Raw genomic sequence first — 22,006 nt, 5'->3', positions numbered from 1 at the left:
GCACTGAGAGCTTCATACACCCCGATGCGGTGAGGGGCTGCTCCCTCGCGGTACACCCCATCACACAACGAATCTCCCTGGCCTCCGGATCCCACTCCGTGGCGATCCGGGGGTACTGCACCACCACCCTCACCATCCAGGGCATAGAGTTTAGCGACTTCCGGCTCTACGTCCTCTCCAACCTCTGCGCTGCCTTGCTACTCGGCCTGGACTTCCAGTGCAACCTCCAAAGTCTAACTCTGAAATTCGGCGGGCCACTACCACCCCTTACTGTATACGGCCTCACGACCCTTAAGGTCGACCCGCCTTCTCTGTTTGCAAACCTCACCCCGGATTGCAAGCCTGTCACCACCAGGAGCAGACGGTACAGTGCCCAAGACAGGACCTTCTTCAAGTCTGAGGTCCAGCGGCTCCTGAGGGAAGGCATCATCAAGGCCAGCAACAGCCCCTGGAGAGTCCAAGTGGTAGTTGTGAAAACTGGGGAGAAACACAGGATGGTCATTGACTACAGTCAGACCATCAATCGGTACACGCAGCTCGACTCGTACCCCCCCACGCATATCTGATATGTTCAATCAGATTGCACAGTACCGGGTCTTCTCGATAGTGGACCTGAAATCTGCCCACCACCAACTCCCCATCCGCAAGGCAGACCGCCTGTACACTGCGTTTGAAGCGGACGGCCACCTTTACCACTTCCTTAGGGGTCCTTTCGGCGTCACTAATGGGGTCTCGGTCTTCCAATGGAAGATGGACCGAATGGTTGACCGGTACAGACTGCGGGCCACCTTCCCGTACCTGGATAATGCCACCATCTGCGGCCACGACCAGCAGGGCCATGATGCTAACCTTTCCAAATTCCTCCACACTGCCAAACTCCTCAACCTTACGTACAACAAGAAGAAGTGTGTGTTCAGAACCAACCGATTAACCATCCTTGGCTATGTGGTGCAAAATGAAGTTCTAGGGCCCGACCCCAATCACATGTGTCCCCTCATAACACTCCCCCCCCCCCCCCCCCCCCCCCCACTGCCCCAAGACCCTCAAACGAAGCCTGGAGTTCTTCTCATACTATGCCCAGTGGGTCCCTAACTATGCGGACAAGGCCCGCCCACTCATTCACTCCACCGCTTCCCCCTGATGGCCGAGGCTCAACAGGCCTTCAACCGTATCAAGGCCGACATCGCCAAAGCGCGATGCACGCGGTCGACGAGACGCTCCCCTTCCAAGTCGAGAGCGATGCATCAGACGTCGCTTTGGCCGCCACCCTCAACCAGGCAGGTAGTCCCATGCCATTCTTTTCACGCACCCTCCATGCCTCCGACATTCGGCACTCTTCCATCGAGAAGGAGGCCCAAGCCATCGTAGAAGCTGCACAGCATTGGAGGCATTACCTGGCCGGCAGGAGATTCACTCTCCTCACTCACCAACGGTCGGTTGCCTTCATGTCCAATAACACACAGCGGGGCAAGATCAAAAATGATAAAATCTTGAGGTGGAGGATCGAACTTTTCCGAGATTTTGTATCACCTCGGTATGCCTAACGAGCCCCCCGATGCCCTATCCCGAGGTGCATGTGCCACCGCACAAGTGGGCCGACTCCGGACCCTACATAACGCTCTCTGTCACCCAGGGGTCACCCAGTTCTTTCACTTCATAAAGGCCCGCAATCTGCCCTACTCCATTGAGGAGGTCAGGGCTATCACCGGAGACTGCCAGGTCTGCGTGGAGTGCACACTTCTACCGGCCAGACTCGTGCATCTCGTGAAGTCCTCCTGCCCCTTTGAACGTCTCAGCGTGGATTTCAAGGGGCCCCGCCCCTCCACCGACCGAAACACGTACTTCCTTAACGTGGTCAACGAATACTCCAGATTCCCCTTCGCCGTCCCTTGGCCCGTTATGACGTCTGCCACAGTCATCAAAGCACTCAACACCATATTCGCCCTGTTCGGTTTCCCCGCCTACATCACAGCGACCGCCGATCCTTCTTTATGAGTGATGAGCTGCGTCAGTACCTGCTCAGCAAGGGCATTGTCTCGAGCAGGACGACCAGCTACAACCCCCAGGGAAACGGGAGGGGTGAAGCGGGAGAATGGGACGGTCTGGAAGGCCGTCCTGCTGGCCCTACGGTCCAAAGATCTCCCGGTCTCCCGCTGGCAGGAGGTCCTCCCCGATGCCCTTCACTCCATCCGATCGCTACTTTGCACTGCGACTATTGCTACCCCCCATGAACGTCTCCTTGCCTTCCCCAGGAAGTCTACCTCTGGGGTTTTGTTCCCAACGTGGCTGGCAGCTTCAGGACCTGTTCTCCTCCGCAAGCACGTGCGGCTCCACAAGGCAGACCCATTGGTCGAGAGGGTACAGCTACTCCATGCAAACCCGCAGTACGCCTACGTGGCGTACCCCGACGGCCGCCAAGACACAGTCTCCCTCAGGGACCCGGCACCAGTTGGTTCCCCCCCACCCCCCCCCCCCCCCCCCCGCCCGCCCCGGCACCACCCTTCCTCCCCCCAGCGCACCCACCACAGCCCCCGCTCCAGGACGGTCCGTCCTCCCCTTGGTCCCACCCGGGGATGAAGATGAGGTCTGCATGCTCCTGGAGTCACCGGCTACCGTGCCGGCTTCTGCATCGCCACTGGGACTGCGGTGCCCACAACGGAGGATCAAGGCACCCGATCGGCTGAATTTGTGAACTTTCCTCAAAATGTTAACCTTAAAATGCATGTAAATAGTTTTTCCACCACCCCCGCCGGACTCTTTTTTAACAGGGGGTGAATGTGGTCGTCACCACTGTTGTATATATCACATACATGAGATGTAATATGGTAAGGCTCCTGTACTACAGATACGGAGGTAGATCCCTACCTGCTGGCTCCACCCAGTAGGCGGAGTATAATAGTGTGTGCTCACCGAGCTGCAGCCATTTCAGCAGCTGCTGCAGTAGGCTCCACATCTCTGCTTATTAAAGCCTCGATTAATCTCTCCTCTCGTCTCGTCGTAATTGATAGTGCATCACACTCCACCATTACAAGCATTACATCCATGGGAATGGCCGACAGAGCCATGGCAGAGAATACACAACAATTACGCTGGTCCATGGGATGGTCACATGTTCTTAGTGATGTGGATGCACACTCACTATGGCCAGAAGCCACGATAATGAAGTCAATGAGGACTGAGCATGGTGCCCATTTTTGGCTCCTGGCTCCTAGGGTTCACACTTCCTCCCTTCCAATTGTGTTAGGAAGTGTGGCATAAACCATCCCTTGAGCAAACAAGAAGGAATTCCTCACCCTTTTACCTGACTATATTTCGACTTTTTCACCCAAGTACTGGCCCGTGCAGAGTCGATAGACTTTGAAATCTCTGTTCCCCGCAGCCAGTGCCACTTTGCCACGTGCGAGATCCCTGTGCCCTCACACCATTCACCTCAACGCAGCAAATCTTTCCCGACTATCGGTCTTCATACTCACAGTCGCTGCCAAAAATGTGTTTCAACCTTCTGCAGCGGCATCAGTGCTTTGCCCAATGTCTGTGTGTATTTGAGGAACCAGACAAAGCGCGATTCAAGACCAGTCCTCAATGGCGGATCAGGTGAAGATACTCGTACGGTATCAATGGCTGCGATGGTAGATGAAGGCTGCAGCAAGAGTTGGCTGCAGTTTGGCTGCAGCCAAAGTTCCCTTGCCACTGGAACTGGACCAATCCTCTTTCAAGGATCTTGGTGAGATTCTCCATCCCGCTGCACCAGGATGCCCCCACCGGCGGCGGGATTCTCCGTCTCACCGGCCGGCCAATAGGGTTTCCCATTGTGGGCATCCCCACGCTGTCAGGTGCACTTCCGGAGCAATGGAGAATCCTGACAGAGGAGAATCCAGCCCCATGTGTCTGCTGATGTGCAACAACATTCCCACATTAAAAGATGATTCAGTCGTTTCACTTTCGAATAGGAACAAGCGGGTGTTTCGGCAGCTCCCTTCACGCCTGAGCACCCCTCTTTAGGATCCACTCTGCTAAACCCCACACGGGGAAAGGGCGAGAAAAGGTGCCCTGAAAATAGTCTGCTCCATCTCCAACCTGCCTGGAAACCGCATCAAGCAGCTCATCTACCCAGGGTCAGAATATCAAAGTTAGAATGGTTTTTGGAACCTGGAATGGTGAAACCCTTGTGGATAATGAGCACAACAATTGACCGGAGCAGAGAACTGTCCTTGTTGCCCGTGAACTCAGTCACTTCAACATTGACATCGCTGCCCTGCAGAGACCCAATGGGCAGCTGAGGGAAGATGTCACTGGTTAGGCCTTCTTCAGGAGAGGAAAACCGAGGATCAGATAAGGACACATAGAATTGGTTTCACCATCAAGAACCGACTCCCTGTCAACAATAACAAGTGCTTTATGAGCCTTCATCTACAACTTGCTAAGAACCAGCAGACAATGGCCGTGAGTGCCTACACCCCAACTCTTGATGCCAATGATGAGCGCAAAGAAGACTTCTAGTCCATTCCAGACACCAAACACTCCAACATTCCTAAAGAAGATAAGATCATCCTCCTTGGGGAACTTCAACATCAGGGTTGGGAAGGACTCCTAAATCTGGAAAGGAACTTTCATAAAGATGGAGTTGGGGATTTCAACTCCCACGGTGTTCTCCTGCTTGCCAAATGCGTCGAACACCAGCTGATTTGATTTGATTTGATTTATTGTCACATGTACCGAAGTACAGTGAAAAGTATTTTTGTTTTGTTTTTTAAATTTAGAGTACCCAATTAATTTTTTCCAATTAAGGGGCAATTTAGCGTGTCCAATCCACCTGGCTTCCACATTTTTGGGTTGTGGGGGTGAAACCCACGCAAACACGGGGAGAATGTGCAAACTCCACATGGACAGTGACCCAGGGCTGGGATCGAACCTGGGACCTCAGCGCTATGAGGCGGCAGTGCTAACTCACTGCGCCACCGTGCTGCCATGAAAAGTATTTTTCTGCGGCCAAGGGAACGTACACAGTGTGTACATAGTAGAAAAAAAAGAATAATTGACAGAGTACATTGACAAATGGTACATCGACAAACAGTGTTTAGTTACAGTGCGGAACAAGGGGCCAAACAAAGCAAATACATGAGCAAGAGCAGCATAGGGCATCGTGAATAGTGTTCCTACAGGAAACAGATCAGTCCGAGGGGGAGTCGTTGAGGAGCCTAGTAGCTGTGGGGAAGAAGCTGTTCCTATGACTGGATGCGGGGGTCTTCAGACTTCTGTACCTTCTGCCTGATGGAAGGGTCTGGAAGATGCAAAGCCTGGGTGGGTGGGGTCTCTGACAATGCCGACTGCATTCCTGAGGCAGTGGGTGGTGTGGATAGAATCAATGGGAGGGTGGCAAGCTTGTTTGATGCATTGGGCTGAGTTTACCACACTCTTCAGTTTCTTGCGATCTTAGGCTGAGCAGTTGCTGTACCAGGCTGTGATGCAGCCAGATAGGATGCTCTCTATGGCACATCTGTAGAACTTTGTGAGAGTCGATGCAGACAGGCTGAATTTCTTTAGCTTCCATAGGAAGTAGAGACGTTGTTGGGTTTTCTTGACTGTTGCATCAACGTTAGTGGACCAGGACAGACTGTTTGTGACACCCAGGAACTTAAAGCTATCGACCATCTCCACTTCGGAGCCATTGATGCAGATGGAGGGGGTGCGTTGTGCTAACCTTCCTGAAATTGATGATCAGTTCTTTGGTCTTTCCAGCATTTAGAAAGAGGTTGTTTTCGGTACACCATGCAACCAAGTGATCTATCTCTTTTCTGTAGTCTGATTCGTCGTTGTTTGAGATACGACCCACCACAGTCGTATCATCTGCAAACTTATAGATTGAGTTGGAGTTAAATCCACCACACAGTCGTGTGTGTATAGGGGGTACAGTAGAGGACTGAGCACACATCCTTGCGGGCCCCGGTGTTGAGGACTATCATGGAGGAGATGCTGTTGCCAATCCTGACAGATTGCGGTCTGTTAGTGAGGGAGTCAAGGATCCAGCTGCACAGAGAGGGGTTAAGATTGCAGAGTTTGGTTATAAGTCTCATCGGTCTAATGGTGTTGACGGCGGAGCTGTAGTCTATGAACAGCAGTCTCATATAGATGTTCTTGCGTTTGTGTGTTGATTGTAGAGCCAAGAAGATAGCATCTGCTGTGGACCGGTTGAGGTGATAGGCGAACTGCAAAGGACCGAGACTGAGTGGGAGGCTGGCGTGATCCGTCTCATGAATAGCCGCTCGAAGCATTTCATGATAACATACGTTCGGGCCACCTGTTGGTAGTCATTGAGGCAGGCCACCTTGTTCTTCTTTGGTACCGGTATTATGGTGGTCTTCTTGAAGGAGGTGGGGACCCCGGAGCAGAGGCGTGAGATATCTGCGAATACATTCGCCAGCTGGTCTGCGCAGGCTCTGAGTGCTCGCCCAGGGACTCCGTCGGGGCCCGCCTCATTCCGTGGATTCACTTTCGAGAAGGCAGCTCTTACCTCCGAGGCTGCAATAGTCGGTATGGGAGTGTCCAAGGCTGTTGGGGCGGGTGGCAGTGATGTGTTGGCTGACTGTTCAAAGAGGCCATAGAACTTGTTCAGTTCGTCGGGGAGGGATGCTCCAGTGCCAACCTGGCAATGCCACCTTGTGCCAGGGAGCTGTGTCGGTGGCAGACCCATGGGTGGGGAGTTCTTTGATGGGTGGTGGATGGGGGTGAGAGTGGAGATTGAGGGGAGGGATGCCGCCGATGAAGGTCAGAGTAGAGGGGTGTGGGGGGTTGCCAGCAATGAATCCGGCGGGGGAAGGGGATGTTGGCAATGAATGTTGGGGGGAGGATGGAAGAGACCCCATGTCCTCTGTGATGTGTGCTTGGGGTCATTCGGCAGCACTGGCCGGGACGCTGTTTAAAGGTGGCTCCCTGATTCGTTCCTGGCTCTAAAGAGGGCTCGGACCAACAGAGTGACCTTGGGCACTCAGGTGTTTTTGGCAAAGAGTCTCAAAATTCCATGAGAAAACGGATCTGTGAAATGAGAGAGTTAAGTGCTCTCACTTCCTCTTTTTCTCTGCAGAAAGCACTTAACTGACCTTGATGTGGTCAAAGAGTTGTCAATCAAATATTGCGGTTAATTTCACAGCTGACATGTAAAAGCCACTCAAGCACAACGGGAGATGAGTGAAATGATGCAGACAGCTAGAAGTGTGTGGAAGCTGTCAATCACAGCCTTGTAAAAGAATTCCACATTGATATGAATGGGATCAAAGTTCTGTGGGTGTACCTATACCACATGGACTCAAAGATTCAAGAAGGCACCTCACCACCACCTGCTCACGGGAAAGTAGGGATGGGCAATAAAGGTTGGCCTAGCCAGCGAAGCCCATACCCCATGAATTATTTTTTTAAAAGGATGGGTGCAGAATCCACGATCCTCAACCACTTCACATCTGTGAAGTCAGGTCATGGTTTCCAAGCCCCTCGGAGGTGAGGTCGCCCCTAACATTTCAACCATGGGCAGCACGGTAGCATTGTGGAGGGCAGCACGGTAGCGTTGTGGATAGCACAATGGCTTCACAGCTCCAGGGTCCCAGGTTCGATTCCGGCTTGGGTCACTGTCTGTGCGGAGTCTGCACATCCTCCCCGTGTGTGCGTGGGTTTCCTCCGGGTGCTCCGGTTTCCTCCCACAGTCCAAAGATGTGCAGGTTAGGTGGATTGGCCATGACAAATTGCCCTTAGTGTCCAAAATTGCCCTTAGTGTTGGGTGGGGTTATTGGGTTATTGGGATAGGGTGGAGGTGTTGACCTCGGATAGGGTGCTCTTTCCAAGAGCCGGTGCAGACTCGAGGGGCCGAATGGCCTCCTTCTGCTCTGTAAATTCTATGATCTGTGATCTATCGCACATGCGCTCCAATCTGCAGATCTACATTTTGGCTGCATTAGTGCGTATTCAGTATTCTCCTAGACTGGTTTTCAGCCACTCTCTGTAACTAAATATTTTGGGTTTCCTCCTCTCCATAGATGCCACCTGGCCTGCTGAGCAATTCCAATATTTCATGTCTTTTTTAAAAATTCTGTCCAACTGTGCCTTTGCTCCAATGAGTACCAAGTTGTTCTGTCAGATCAATTTGCTTTGCATCTGAATGGATTGATCCTTTCAAATGAAGAAAATATGCAAAACACTAGTTACCAGGTGCAAGTCATGGCTCAGTGATGTGGCGAGTACGGCACTAAAATATAACCACCTAATCAACCATTCAGCCGAATTCTAGCTGCCTCCACTAGGACTAGATTTTCCAAATCATTGCGATAAAGCCTTGGCTTAAAGGTTTTTGTTTCGGATGGGTCTTGTTTACACAATCATGACTGGAATACTATTGTGACAGATAAGTTGGAGGCTTAAAGTAATAAAGAAAACAGAAATAAGGTACAGAATTTTACAAGCCTCATGATGGTGAAAGGGATGTTTGGGCAGGGGCATGGGTTTGTGTGTGTGTGTGTGTGTGTGTGTGTGTGTGTGTGGTTTGTGGGTGGGGTGGGGGGGGGTGGCTGGTGGATGAAAGGGGGCGCTATTGTTCAAACTTTCATGATAATGGATAAAGTTGCCTGGATTTTTCATCTTTGTTTGCTTTCTGGTGCTCCCTAATGATAGTGAGCTGTTGCTATTTTTCTCAGTCACCTCCATAACATGATGCCAAATGTAAATATGTGCGGCGTAGCCTAGCGTTGAGAAAAGAAAATTGCATCCCGTAAATTTAAGGGGGCAGAGCCCAATTATAGAGAGGTGCCACATTACAGGGGCAAAATCGCTGACATTCTCGGAGGGCCTTTTGCAACACTGGAACTTCAGCAGCTTGGAGACAAATATGCAAATGGTCCATTTTGCATCCTCATGCCAGTGATGAAGCAATCAAGCATCTCAACATCTACTTGATGGTTGTTGAGTTGGTGCCTGAGGTGAGTGATTGAAGGGCTGCCATCTGTGCCATTCAATGTGACCTCTGTTGACTGCAAGGGGGAAAATCCTATTTTCAGGCCACGTATTCCTGTCAGTGCGTACAGCAGCTGTATGAGTCATTGCAGATTTTCTTTGCAACAGTTGATTACAGCAAAAACTGCCTCTTTTCTGAATCCAGACTCTGAGGGGAACATGATCATTGCCAAGTGGGCAGGTATGGTTGGAGGATGGGATCACTCAGGCAGCACAGGGTCTTGCTCACCCTGGTCTCAAAAAACACTTTGTCTATATAAATGTTTCTGGAATATACCTCTGTATTCACCTGAGGAAGGAGCAGTGCTCCGATAGCTAGTGTTTGAAACAAACCTGTTGGACTTTAACCTGGTGTTGTAAGACTGCTTACTGTGCTCACCCCAGTCCAACGCCGGCATCTCCGCATCAAAAAACACGCCGTCCTACGGTGGGACAGTTGCAGAGTAGGCATGCAATGTTAATGTATAAGCCAAACATCGATGTATCTTGGTGAGATGATTGGGAGTTGTTATGTTTTGTGGGTGTTTACTTTTATTCACAATACAGACAAAGGATAACCAGGTTGCCACACTGCAGGTTACTTAACCAGCTGTCAGAGTTCATTACAGAGGTGTTGCTTGCTCACAGTCTAAGATGGAAGAGAGGGAAAATCTCCCAAGTACCTCTGATGATGTCACCACACTACAGAGGACATTGGTTACAATACATATCATCCCACCCCCTTAACTCCTGCAGTGCGACAACAAATATTAACGTAAACTTTTATTCATGGAGAACAATGATTACTTAACCTAGTCTTATTATTGTACAATATATATACACATATATGAGAGTCTTTTAGGTAGACGTCAGTTCTGCTTAGACAGAATCCATTGTTCAGAAGTCTTTTTTATCAAACTCTCGACAATCTGTTCCACACTTGGCACATCACCTAATAAAGTTAGTTCTTCTTCAACTTCTACAGAAGCGTTTGGTTCCACTGAAATCTGAAATTGTCCAAACCAAAACAAAAGCAAAGTCAGTTCAAGGAATGAGTAAATTCCGCTCAGCTGCAATAACTTAATATTATTTCCATTTCATGACCTTCACGATAAGTACCATGACTGAGCACTCCAGACAATGGAAGACAGTGTACAGATCAATTAGATCCTTAAATCATTAAGGAATTGATGAAAAGCTTCTTTGTCCAAAGATCGGGTCAAATGTGGAACTTACTGCCATAATTCAAGCAGTTATTATGGATGTCTTTAAGACGGAAGCTTGTTAAACACATAGGTGAGAAAGGAATAGAAGGCTATTTTGATAGTGTCAGATGGAGAGGAATAGGAGGAGGTTCATGTGAAGCATAAACACCAGCGTAGACTAGTGAATGGCCTGTTGCTGCGCTGTCCATTAGATTTGAATGACATTTGTGATTTGAATTAATGCAAAGAAATTCGTGAGAGTGCTTCAAATTTGGTGTTTTTAGGTTTTGTAAATGAATGTTAAAATTAAGTGCTTGTCTGTTTGAATTCCCTGTTCGTGCCTATTGGAAAGGTGCAGATCCAGATCACATTGGGCAGGACATGATAGAGTTGCGCTGATTCTTGGACTATACATCACCACCCAAAATCAGGCAGCGAAAGTGAAACCTCAGGTTGGTCCTTGGCTTTGCGGCCATTGGTAGAGTGCCATTCGCCTCCAACATAGGAGAAGGTTGCTCACTGTAACGTGGCTGTGCCTGTGAGGGCTCATCCACCAAAACTCGTCCCACGTCTCTGCTCTTGCCATGCCCACTTCCCTCCAAGGGCACGGTCCATTGGCCATGTTGCCCCTGAAGAGCACTTTGCTGTGGGGCAATCTGATCAATAAAAGCCAGGAAACCGCTCCTGGCATCTACCCGGCTCGCACACCTCGATCTACCGCGATCTCGTGAGATGTTGCAATGTAAATCCCACACATTGTGGGCAGGATCTCCTTTTGGCAAATCTGCATATTAAAGTGAGACAACTAGTCTCACTTTAATCTGCAGATTCCCGAGGTACCTGAAGCTTTGGGATTTATTCCATTCACCTTGGAGACCTCGGGCGAACGCCGTTTGGTACTGGTCTCCACAAACGGGAACAGCACTCATGGGGGTCTCCCAGGTGTTTGGAGGCCCTCAGTTGCATGAACTTTGGGCAGGCTGGTGCCCTGACACTGATAGCACCATCTGGGAACCCTGGAGGTTCCAACCTGGCAGTGCTATCTGGGTGCCAGCCAGTCTGCATGATCGGGCCGGGGTGCCCTGCATGGGTATTGGGGGACGCGAGAGGGGCCATGGGCCCTCCCGTAGTGTGTTCAGGCTGGGGAGAGCCTCGTACCAATTCTGGAGCCTTGGAGATTGGGACGCCATTTAATAATGGTGTCCCGATCTCTCCCTATATGGGGAGTTCCAGCGAGCAGAGCCACTCAGTGTTCAAAATGGGGCTATATACGGCCTCAGCTGCGCATTCCCTGCTGAGGCCCCTTATACAACATGAGGAGCATTGTATAGCCATGTGTTCTTGACGCTGCGAGCGCCAGAATACATGTTGCAAAACGGGCTCGTTATGGAACCTTGTTTCCAACTAGTTAAATCGCGCCCTAAATGTTTTCTCCAGCATGCTCTACAGGCAGGTATTGCCTCATCTTTAATGGTCACTTCTGGTAACACATGGAAAGGCTTCGAAATTTTAGGTACATGTCCCTCGCCATACGAAATAGAAGGTACTTTTGTTCTTGTGTGATATCCTGCACAATGCCGAAGAAATCCCACTTCCTCCGCCAGCTACAGCAATGCAAGGAGATTTGAGTGGAAACATCAACATTCCTGATTTTAACGTTTGATAATGGCAGGCTAATGTTTGCAAAATTGATTTTGCCGTGGTAAATTTAAAGCATTTATGCTTTTCTGTTTCAGGAGAAACATATGGGTCAAATAGCTGTTGAGAGAAATTGGCATTTTTAAGTTAAGCTGACAGCCTTACCGTATGGCTGGAATCCAACATGCCACTAATTGGGAATTGTGTTTTGTTGGGTGTCAGTCTCAGAAATAAGGTAGACTTTGGATTGCCTCAAGAGTATTACCAGAAGATTGTCAGGTTAGATCAGTCAGTCACATTCTAAGTGAAGACAGCTGCTTTGTGCCCGAGCCCACAACATGAGTGTCATAACTACCAATGAGGACCACAGGGAAACCATCATTGATCTTCCCATGGGACCCGTGGAGTCCGAGCTTCCCAGGTAAGGGCGGAAGCCACGCGCTGGGGCCTCATTATTTACTGATATAAAAGTTGACCTGAAGCCGGGCCCAGACAGACTAATCCTCCCAGCAAGGATTGTACTGGGAGCCAAACGCTGCAATGCTCAGAATTTGCGTACATAGTTAAAATAAATTAATGGTCAATTTTCGCCTGCTTTGTCAAGTTACTGAAATGAGCATGTGTTCCTGCTGGAAGTTGAGTTAGCATTCACAGCACCAGGGGCCCGGGTTCGATTCCCGCTCGGGTCACTGTCTGCGTGGAGGCTGCATGTTCATCCCGTGTCTGCGTGGGTTTCCTCCTGGTGCTCCGGTTTCCTCCCACAAGTCCCGAAAGACGTGCTTGTTAGGTGAATTGGACATTCTGAATTCTGCCTCTATGTACCCAAACAGGCGCTGGAGTGTGACGACTTGAGGATTTTCACAGTAACTTCATTGCAGTGTTAATGTAAGCCTACTTGTGACACTAATAATAATAATAAAGACTATTATTATTATTAGCTTAATAATAGGAAAAAGCAGCCGGCTTGATTGCTCTCCCTTCCACCACCGACGAACAGTGACAGCCATATGTTCCATCTACAAGATGCACTGCAGTAACTCACCAAGGGTTCCTCAGCCAGCACCTTCCAAACCCACGACCACAACCATCTAGAAGGACAAGAGCAGCAGATACCTGGTAACACCACCACTTGGAGGTTCCCCTCCAAGTCACTCACCACCCCGACTTGGAAATATATTGCCGTTCCTTCACTGTCTCTGGGGCAACACCCTGAATCTCCCTCCCTAACAGCTCACTACCATCAAGGACTGCAGTGGTTCAAGAAGGCAGCTCACTACCATCATCTGAAGGACAACTAGAGATGGGCAATAAATGCAACGCCCACATCCATTAAATGGATTAAAAAAAACCTCAAACCAAAAACTATATTATCGGACTTATCAATGGTCCAGAGATTCTGATCTCTAGATAGTTCTACCTCAGACGTACCGCGAAAGATGTCCCGAGTAACCCCTCGGAAGTCCCAACACACTGGTCATGCAATAATTGCCAAGGAAATAGGACTCCCTGCATGTGGAACTTGCCAAAACTCTGAGTTAGAATCAGAGACTTCAGATAGTTCCAGCCCTCTTACTAGAACAGTTACCCAGGGAACGATAGAAGGGTTAAAACCAGTTTTACCTCCTGGGTAATTATACAAGTTACCCCTGAACCCCCCCCCCCCCCACTCTCCAACTGGTACCCTCCCCCACCCGACTACAAACCCCGAACTGATTACCCCCCATGACCCCCCACTGCACAACATGCCTGACGATACCACACCCCTCCCCCGACTGTTTTGACATGTGTTCAGGGTCCAGAAAGGGTTCTTTGGGACTTGTCTATACCCCAAGGTAAGTTGCTCAAGACGATCGTTTGTTGAAACCATGGGCGGGATTCTCCATTTCTCACACTATTTGACGCCAACGGTGAATTTGGGGACTTTCACGACAGAAAACCTGGTGCCTCACCTGCACCGATTCCGCTACTATGAAGGGGTGAGCACCGGCGCCGTGTGGAACACAATCGATTCCAATGAATAAAGGTGAGGGATTGGCCGGGTCCGTGATTGACACTCGGGAGGCTGACAAGCTGCAGCCGCAGATACACATTACACTCCCCACACACACTCATCCCAGCCAACAAGATGGCACTGGTTGTGCTGGAGCATGCCCATACAGCTAATGGGTTGTCTGGGGCTCAAAGGCACCGAGGACGGGGGCCTTGGTGGGACATCTATACGACCCGTGGCACTGAGTTCAAATTGGACGGTTAGCGGTATGCGCAGCTGCATTGGATTAGCTTCAATGTCAAGCATGCCTCCTAATGAGAATATTCCTGAATCTGGATGGCATACAGGTATTCAACAATTCCTCATCTTCGTACTGCAATTTTGCCGTGCGTTGGTCGATGACTTTCATTACAGTCCCACCTGGATCCTGTTATTAGATACACGAAGACTGCGCTGTAATGATCTTAAGCCACTTTGCTTTTCTGGATAAAATAGAATCTCCTCCCCCTGTGTCTAATTTTAAGCTCTGTAGGGTGTCTGCCACTTCAAGCTTAATACTCTGGTGTTTATTTTTCGTTTCATTTACTTCCCCTGGGAAAGTCATTTCCTTTCACTGTGGCTGAGCTTTAACAACTCCGCCCTTTTTCCCGGCACGCCAGCATTTTGAATCGGGAGGCAGATTTAAAATGTCCTGTTTTCCCACAGTTTTGTAGGTTCTGCCAGTCCATCAGCATTTTAAAATGACACTTGGTGGGCTTTCCCCCCATTTCTGTGGGCTTCTGCTTTGGGGCAGCTTCCCCTCGGATGGACTACATGCCGAATGGCCTCACTCACTCTTTTCCATGGGACCTCTCCTCGGAAAACAAATTCTCTTTTTTTTTAATCAGCTGAATATGTCTCGCAATTTTTCCTGCCTTGACTAGAGTTAAATCCTCCCCTGCCTGCAAAACATCTGATGGAGCTTCATCTTTCACCCCAACTATGAACCAATTTATCCCTCAATATTCTGCAGTCAGAATTTTCAGCCTGGATGAATGAATCCATCCTCTTGCCTGGCCTTTGCTTCTCTTGTTAATTTTTGCCAGTTCTTCAATTCAAATTTTGCAAACAATTAAATATGAATGAAATGCTTGTGAAGCCACGCCTCTCTTTTGCGACAATGGCTGGCGTAGACCAGGTAAGTTTAAAGGTCCTTGTGTTTAGATGCCCTTTGAACAGCCAGGATGGTGGAGTGGCTCGGTGGTTAGCACTGCTGCCTCCCAGCGCCATGGACCCTGGTTCAATGCTGGCCTTGGGTCACTGTCTGTGTGGAGTTTGCACCTTCTCCACGTGTCTGCGTGGGTTCCCTCTGGGTGCTCCAGTTTCCTCCCGCAGTTTAAAGATGCGGGTTACGTGAATTGGCCACAATAAATTACCTCTTAGTATCCAGGGATGTGCAGGTTAGGTATGGGGGTTGCAAGGACAGGGCAGAGTCGACGGTGGATATGGGTAGCGTGCTCATTTAAATGGTCGGTGCAGATTTGATGGGCCGAATGGCCTCCTTCTGCATTGTAGGGATTCTATGATTCTATAAGAAGGTAACTGAATAAAGTAAGTGAGTAGGATGGGTTGTGGGTTCGGGTGTAGTTGAGAGAGGTGGGGTGGTAGTGGAGCGGCTGGGAGAGTAATCAGGGGTGGTGGAAGAATAAATGGGCATTGGGGATACTTAGCAAGTGGGCAGTAGTCAGGGGGGCATCGGGCTAGTTGATGAGGTAGCTGGGTGTCAGGTATGTGGTAGGGTAGTCAGGGGTTGGGAGGTAGTCACGCTAGAGGAGAGGAGCATGGGGGTGATAGAGGGCCGTTGGGTGGGGTGGCCGTGGGCATTGCTGGATGGTTGGCTGCTGGAGGTTGGATAATTGGGTGTTCCAGTGGGGAGTTAGGGGCTCAATGGAATAGTTAGGTAGGAGTAATAAGTGGTTTTAATTCTAACATCTCCTGGGTAACAATTCTGCTATGAGAGCCGGAACTATCCGAAATCTCCAATTTAAATCAGGTTTTCAGATGGTTCCCAGGGCAGAGACTTTGCTCATCGGGAATTTATAGTTCCAGGGCAGCCGGAGATCAGAAGTTGTGGGCCAGCACCTTCAGCGACATTTCCAAAGTAAAACATCTTTGTTAACAGCAAATCAACCCTGATTGTTCTCACTCACTAACTCTGAACTCATTGTTGGCCTGTCACCACTGAATGTAACATTGCACATGGCAACATTACTCAATAATAAGACAACTAATATATGTTGGATGTGTTTGGTAAACAAAGATAGTTTTATGAGATATTATTTGTATTAACATAGAACATAGAAAATAGGAGCAGGAGGATGCCATTCAGCCCTTTGAGCCTGCTCCGCCATTCATTATGATCATGGTTGATCATCCAGCTCAATAGCCTAATCCCACTTACCTCACAATTGTATTGGTAGATATTAGAAATAAGGTTTCTGTGCCTGGAAGGGTTAAACCTTAGACAGATTCATGCTGGACAAAGGTCTTTGAATGTATAGAGATTGGTTTCAATTCCAACTGTGATTCTATTGTGTTGAGAGAGGCCTATGGCATGACAGGAAATAAACCAGCAGTGATTGCTTAGCAACTGGGGCCTTGTAACATAGAGAAACTATAACGTTTTATTTTTGCTAATTTGATTGCAGTTGGAGTTAGGTAGTGAAAGAGAAGGCAGCTCTTACATCTCAATTATTTCCAGAAGGCTTAAGGGGGAACATCCCTCTCAGGCTTGCTGGAAGAAAAGCCATACCACAGAGTAATGGTTAAAAAATCAGATACCAGAAATCTAAAGTCCAGCTAGGTAAGGAAACTAAAGAAACAATGTGAGGTTTCCACGAAGTCTGGAGTTAATATAACAGAGGAAACTGGGAACCAGTTCAGTAAAGTTACAGAGAGTTGAAAAGGCATTGGACTGTGCAAGGCCAGAAAGATGTCTATGGCAGTGCTCAGATTTGTGAGAAATTAATACACTTTGGGAGACATTATTTAATATAATTTTGGAAATCGGAGGCTGAGCACTTGAGGAGTTTGTGTGAAGGCCTTTAAGACAAAAGAAACGTGAAGTGAGAGGTTGAATAAATGTTTTGTCCTTGTTGTTGAGACTAATTAGTGATTCTGTTCCTCTGTGTTTGCTACGAAAAATGTAAAAGTTATTTTGATCCCATTCTGGGATCTCCCCGTCCAGTTATAACATCAACTGGGATCGTAACAGGTGGCAGGTGGAAACAGTTTTTAAAAAAAGACAGAGGTCAGATAAAGATTGAAATCTGTGTGTTAGTGCAGTGATCTTGGGAGATTTTGGAAGGCAGGGCAGCAGAAGCAATGAATTTTATACTTTTTGGAACTCCCAATGCGATTTTATGGAAATGTTTGGCACTCCATCTCCCCTTGTTTTAAATCCTGTGGAGATTCACATTATTGGCTCAACTTCAGACAGAAAACATGTACTACTTACTGCAGATTACTCAGGTCCATTTTCTTTCAAAGGACCATTGAGATTGAGCGTTACAGTGTTTAAAAGGTTTATGGCGTTTTTGAAAACGCTTTAAAGTAATGGTTTTCTCCTGTTCTCACTTGCCAAATAAGGCTGGCTGGAAAGGCTGGAGTAAATGCACAAGACGGATTTGTATGTGGCTTTGAGCCCAAGAGTGAGTCAGAACTTGAAGAGGAGCTTCGAACAAGCTGTTATATTGCACAGGGGAGTACTGTCGCTGCAGTTAAATGCCAGATTTCATCCATCATAATGTCAGGGCTCAAATTAAAATGTCTTCAGGGACCTCAGGGAGGGACGGGTGATAGACGTCAAATCAATTTTCAAGCAATTGCTAAGATTTTTTTGAACTCCGGTCCTTTGAGATGATGGCATGGTTACAAAGGGAGGTTATAAATAAAGTCTGTATATCAGGGGAACAAGACATTTCAGAAATGCCAGTGACTATACGGGGCCTGGTACCTCGTTTTAAATGTATCGCTAGCTTGAAAACTTAAACTGTGGTTTTAAGAACAGTATTGTTCAAAGTGGAAATTTTCGGACAGCAGCTGACGTAACTGAATCCAGTTGAGACTGATGCAGACTTCTGCCAGTTTTCTCCACGATACTCTTTTGTGTTGAAATAACATGATTGAAGTTGATAACTTGAGAGACTTGGAGCAGGGGTGGACACAGTTGTCCAGTTAACTGACTGGCTGGGACTTTCAGCAACCTGTTTGTGAGTCTGGTTATTTAATCAGATGGCAGATCAATCTCCATGCTGAATTGATAGAATTATAGAATTTACAGTGCAGAAGGAAGGCATTCGGCCCATCGAGTCTGCACCGGCCCTTGGAAAGAGCACCCCATTTAAGCCCACACTTTGAACCTATTCCCGTTACCCAGTAATCCCACCTAACCTTCTTGGACACAAAGGCGTAGAAGGATGGGTGAGTAAATTTGCAGATGACACTAAAGTCTGTGGAGTTGTGGACAGTGCAGAAGGATGTTACAAGTTACAGAGGGACATAGATAAGCTGCAGAGCTGGGCTGACAGGTGGCAAATGGAGTTTAATGCAGAAAAGTGTGAGGTGATTCATTTTGGAAGGAATAACAGAAAGGCAGAGTACTGGGCTAATGGTAATATTCTTGGTAGTATGGACGAGCAGAGAGATCTCGGTGTCCATGTCCATAGATCCCTGAAAGTTGCCGCCCAGGTTGAGAGGGTTGTTAAGAAGGCGTACGGTGTACATAGAACATAGAACAGTACAGCACAGAACAGGCCCTTCGGCCCTCAATGTTGTGCCGAGCCATGATCACCCTACTCAAACCCACGTATCCACCCTATACCCATAACCCAACAACCCCCCCCTTAACCTTACTTTTATTAGGACACTACGGGCAATTTATGATGGCCAATCCACCTAACCCGCACATCTTTGGACTGTGGGAGGAAACCGGAGCACCCGGAGGAAACCCACGCACACAGGGGGAGGACGTGCAGACTCCACACAGACAGTGACCCAGCCGGGAATCGAACCTGGGACCCTGGAGCTGTGAAGCATTTATGCTAACCACCATGCTACCCTGCTGCCCCTAGCTTTTATTGGTAGAGGAATTGAGTTTCGGAGCCATGAGGTCATGTTGCAGTTGTACAAAACTCTGGTGCGACCGCATTTGGAGTATTGTGTGCAGTTCTGGTCGCCACATTATAGGAAGGATGTGGAAGCATTGGAAAAGGTACAGAGGAGATTTACAAGAATGTTGCCTGGTATGGAGGGAAGATCATATGAGGAAAGGCTGAAGGACTTGAGGCTGTTTTCGTTAGAGAGAAGAAGGTTAAGAGGGGACTTAATTGAGGCATACAAGATGATCAGAGGATTAGATAGGGTGGACATCGAGAGCCTTTTTCCTCGGATGGTGATGTCCAGCACGAGGGGACATAGCTTTAAATTGAGGGGAGATAGATATAGGAAAGATGTCAGAGGTAGGTTCTTTACTCAGAGAGTAGTAAGGGCATGGAATGCCCTGCCTGCAACAGTAGTGGACTCGCCAACACTAAACGCATTCAAATGGTCATTGGATAGACATATGGACAATAAGGGAATAGTGTAGAGGGACTTTAGAGGGGTTTCACAGGACGGCGCAACATCGAGGGCCGAAGGGCCTGTACTGCGCTGTAATGTTCTAAGGCAAATTTAGCATGGACAATCCACCTAACCTGCACATCATTGTCCTGTGGGAGGAAACCATAGCACTTGGAGGAAACCCACGCAGTCACGGGGAGAACGTGCAGACTCCACTGTATGTCACTGGCATTTCTGAAATGACAGTGACCCAAGCCAGGAATCGAACCTGGGACCCTGGAGCTGTGAAGCAGCTGTGCTAACCACTGTGCTACCATGCTGCCCCAATCAATATCACTGGAATTGTTACAAAACGCTTGTGTTTTCTCCCAGGCAGAAGGGCTCAGTGTTGAGCCCTTCACAAATGGCAGGCGGGTCCTGGCTTTGGGATTGCCGACCCCTTGCAGTCTGCCTCATTTTCGGGATACCCTTAACGGATACAGACTGGTTTGGGTCAAATGCTCATACCTGGTATTCTGGCCAGTTCCATTGTGGAGATAGGTATATACTATCCTCATGCAGTCTGGCCACGTTATGAAAGAATCATGGTTCATGGCACCTTGGAGCAATCAAGAACTCGAATAAGAATGACGGGACCTTTGAAAAGGTAATAGTCCTCCTCTTGCTCCCATGGTAATCTAAAACCTCTGCTCACACCCAATTGCCCATCAGGCCCCCATGTCAAGCTCTGCCCTTCCATTCCATTCCCCCTTTCTGCTTATGCCCTCTCTGCCAAGCTGTGGCATTTCCATGCCCATTGACCCCCGATACACCCTATAGAACCAATCAACCCTATAATGTCAGTCGGATGTGGCTTGCCGTTGGCTACCAGTTGGACCTTCCAGACCCGCCGATGCCTATGGCGTTTTGCATGGCTCACCCGTCACACCGCTGGCGGTCCCACCACGGTGGAGGGGGGGGGTCGCCTTCAGCGGGGTCAGAGATCTCGCTGCTGGGAAGGGCTGGAAAACTCCGCCCCGTGTCGTTCACACCGTGGAATGTTACTTCAATTGGGTGGCAACAGACATATCAGTCATCCGGACCCTTTAAAGCATTAATAACTAAAACCACAAATCCTTCAAACCACATCACCTTGTGTAGACAAATGATCAGAGAGCCTGAACTGTCAATCAAACAATGTTTACTCTGGGGTGCAGGTGTTTCAACAAGTGTAATGAAGGCCCGAGCTCGCAAAGAGAAAGATTCTGAGGTGGCACACATTGAGTGTGGGTGACTTAGTGCAAGGCGTTTATACACAAGATGCTGCTCAAACAGGGCGTAATGATGCACTCCACTAAAGCCTGTGAAAGACTCCAATGACATCATTGCATAATATGTGACATTACTCCTGTCAATTGCATTACACTGGAACTTAACAATAATAATTTATTTAATTCATAGACCTGGATTCTCCAGTCTGGAGCCAAAGTGCTCCCGCCAGCAGCGAATCGTTACTGATGTAGGAGCGGAGCCCTGTATGGGAGTCTCTCTCCTTTATGCTAATTTATGCATGGGGGCAAGCTCTTCAGATTCAGTCGGAATCCCTGAATCAGGCCGACATTTTAACGGGCGTCCCGAATCCAGATCCGGTGGCGGGCCCCCACCTCCCCAAAAAACAAATCCTCCCCCCCCACTGACAAGTAAGGGAATAATCCCCTTCCCCCCACCGCAGGAATAATGGGTCATTCCTCCTCATAGCATGCATGCATGCATGAGGGTGACCCCACAGACCCGCCAGGCCCCTATCAGACAACCCCTCACATCAGACCCCCCCCCAACAGAGACCCCAACAGAAACCTCCAACAGAGTCCCCCCTATCAGAACCCCTGCCTGAAAGCTAAAGAGCAGTCCAGGCAGTAGAGTGAAAGTTCACGGCGTTTTCACTTACCCTTCCCTAACATCTGCTGCCTCAGACATAAGTGTTCAAAGGAGCAGCTGTTGCAAGTGTCAGAGGCTTCCTCGAAAGCCAAGTACACATCAAAGGGCGTCAAGTTCCTCGACAGCCTTTGAAATGGAAATCGTCCATTCAATTTCACACAGCAATACATTGCACCAGCGAGTGATTGACAGTTTTAATAATCCAGACAGAACTGCTGAGGGGGTTTGTTTATCGATGCCAAGCCTGTTTCTCCCCCGAAGCTCCATTCTTCGCCTGATCGGGAATCCGATCCTGGCATCAGGCAATGGAGAATCCACCCCATAATAATTCTCTGCGTAAACGCTGGGCTGGATTCTCCATCAGCGGGATCCTCTGCTTCACCGGCAGTGCATACACGCCCACAGATTTCCCAAAGTCGTGGAGGTGCCCACATTGAGAAATCCCGTTGTCCAGCTGCCGGGATGGAGGATCCCGCGGCCGGTGGGGGGCCCGCCGCACCTGAAAATGGGGGCGGTGGGACGGAGAATCCCACCCAATTTCCCTCACTTGAATCATCTCTGGTTCTTCAACCAACCACCTCTGACCCTCCTGCCATTGGAAACAGCTTCTCCTTATATAATTAATCAAAACTATTCCCGATTCGGAACATCCCGATCAAACAGCCGTTCAAAAATATTTCTCTTT

The sequence above is a fragment of the Scyliorhinus canicula genome, chromosome 11 (assembly GCF_902713615.1).
Source record: "Scyliorhinus canicula chromosome 11, sScyCan1.1, whole genome shotgun sequence".
Lineage (NCBI taxonomy): Eukaryota > Metazoa > Chordata > Chondrichthyes > Carcharhiniformes > Scyliorhinidae > Scyliorhinus > Scyliorhinus canicula.
The sequence above is the reverse complement of the archived record's forward strand: the minus strand, read 5'-3'. Positions refer to the sequence as shown.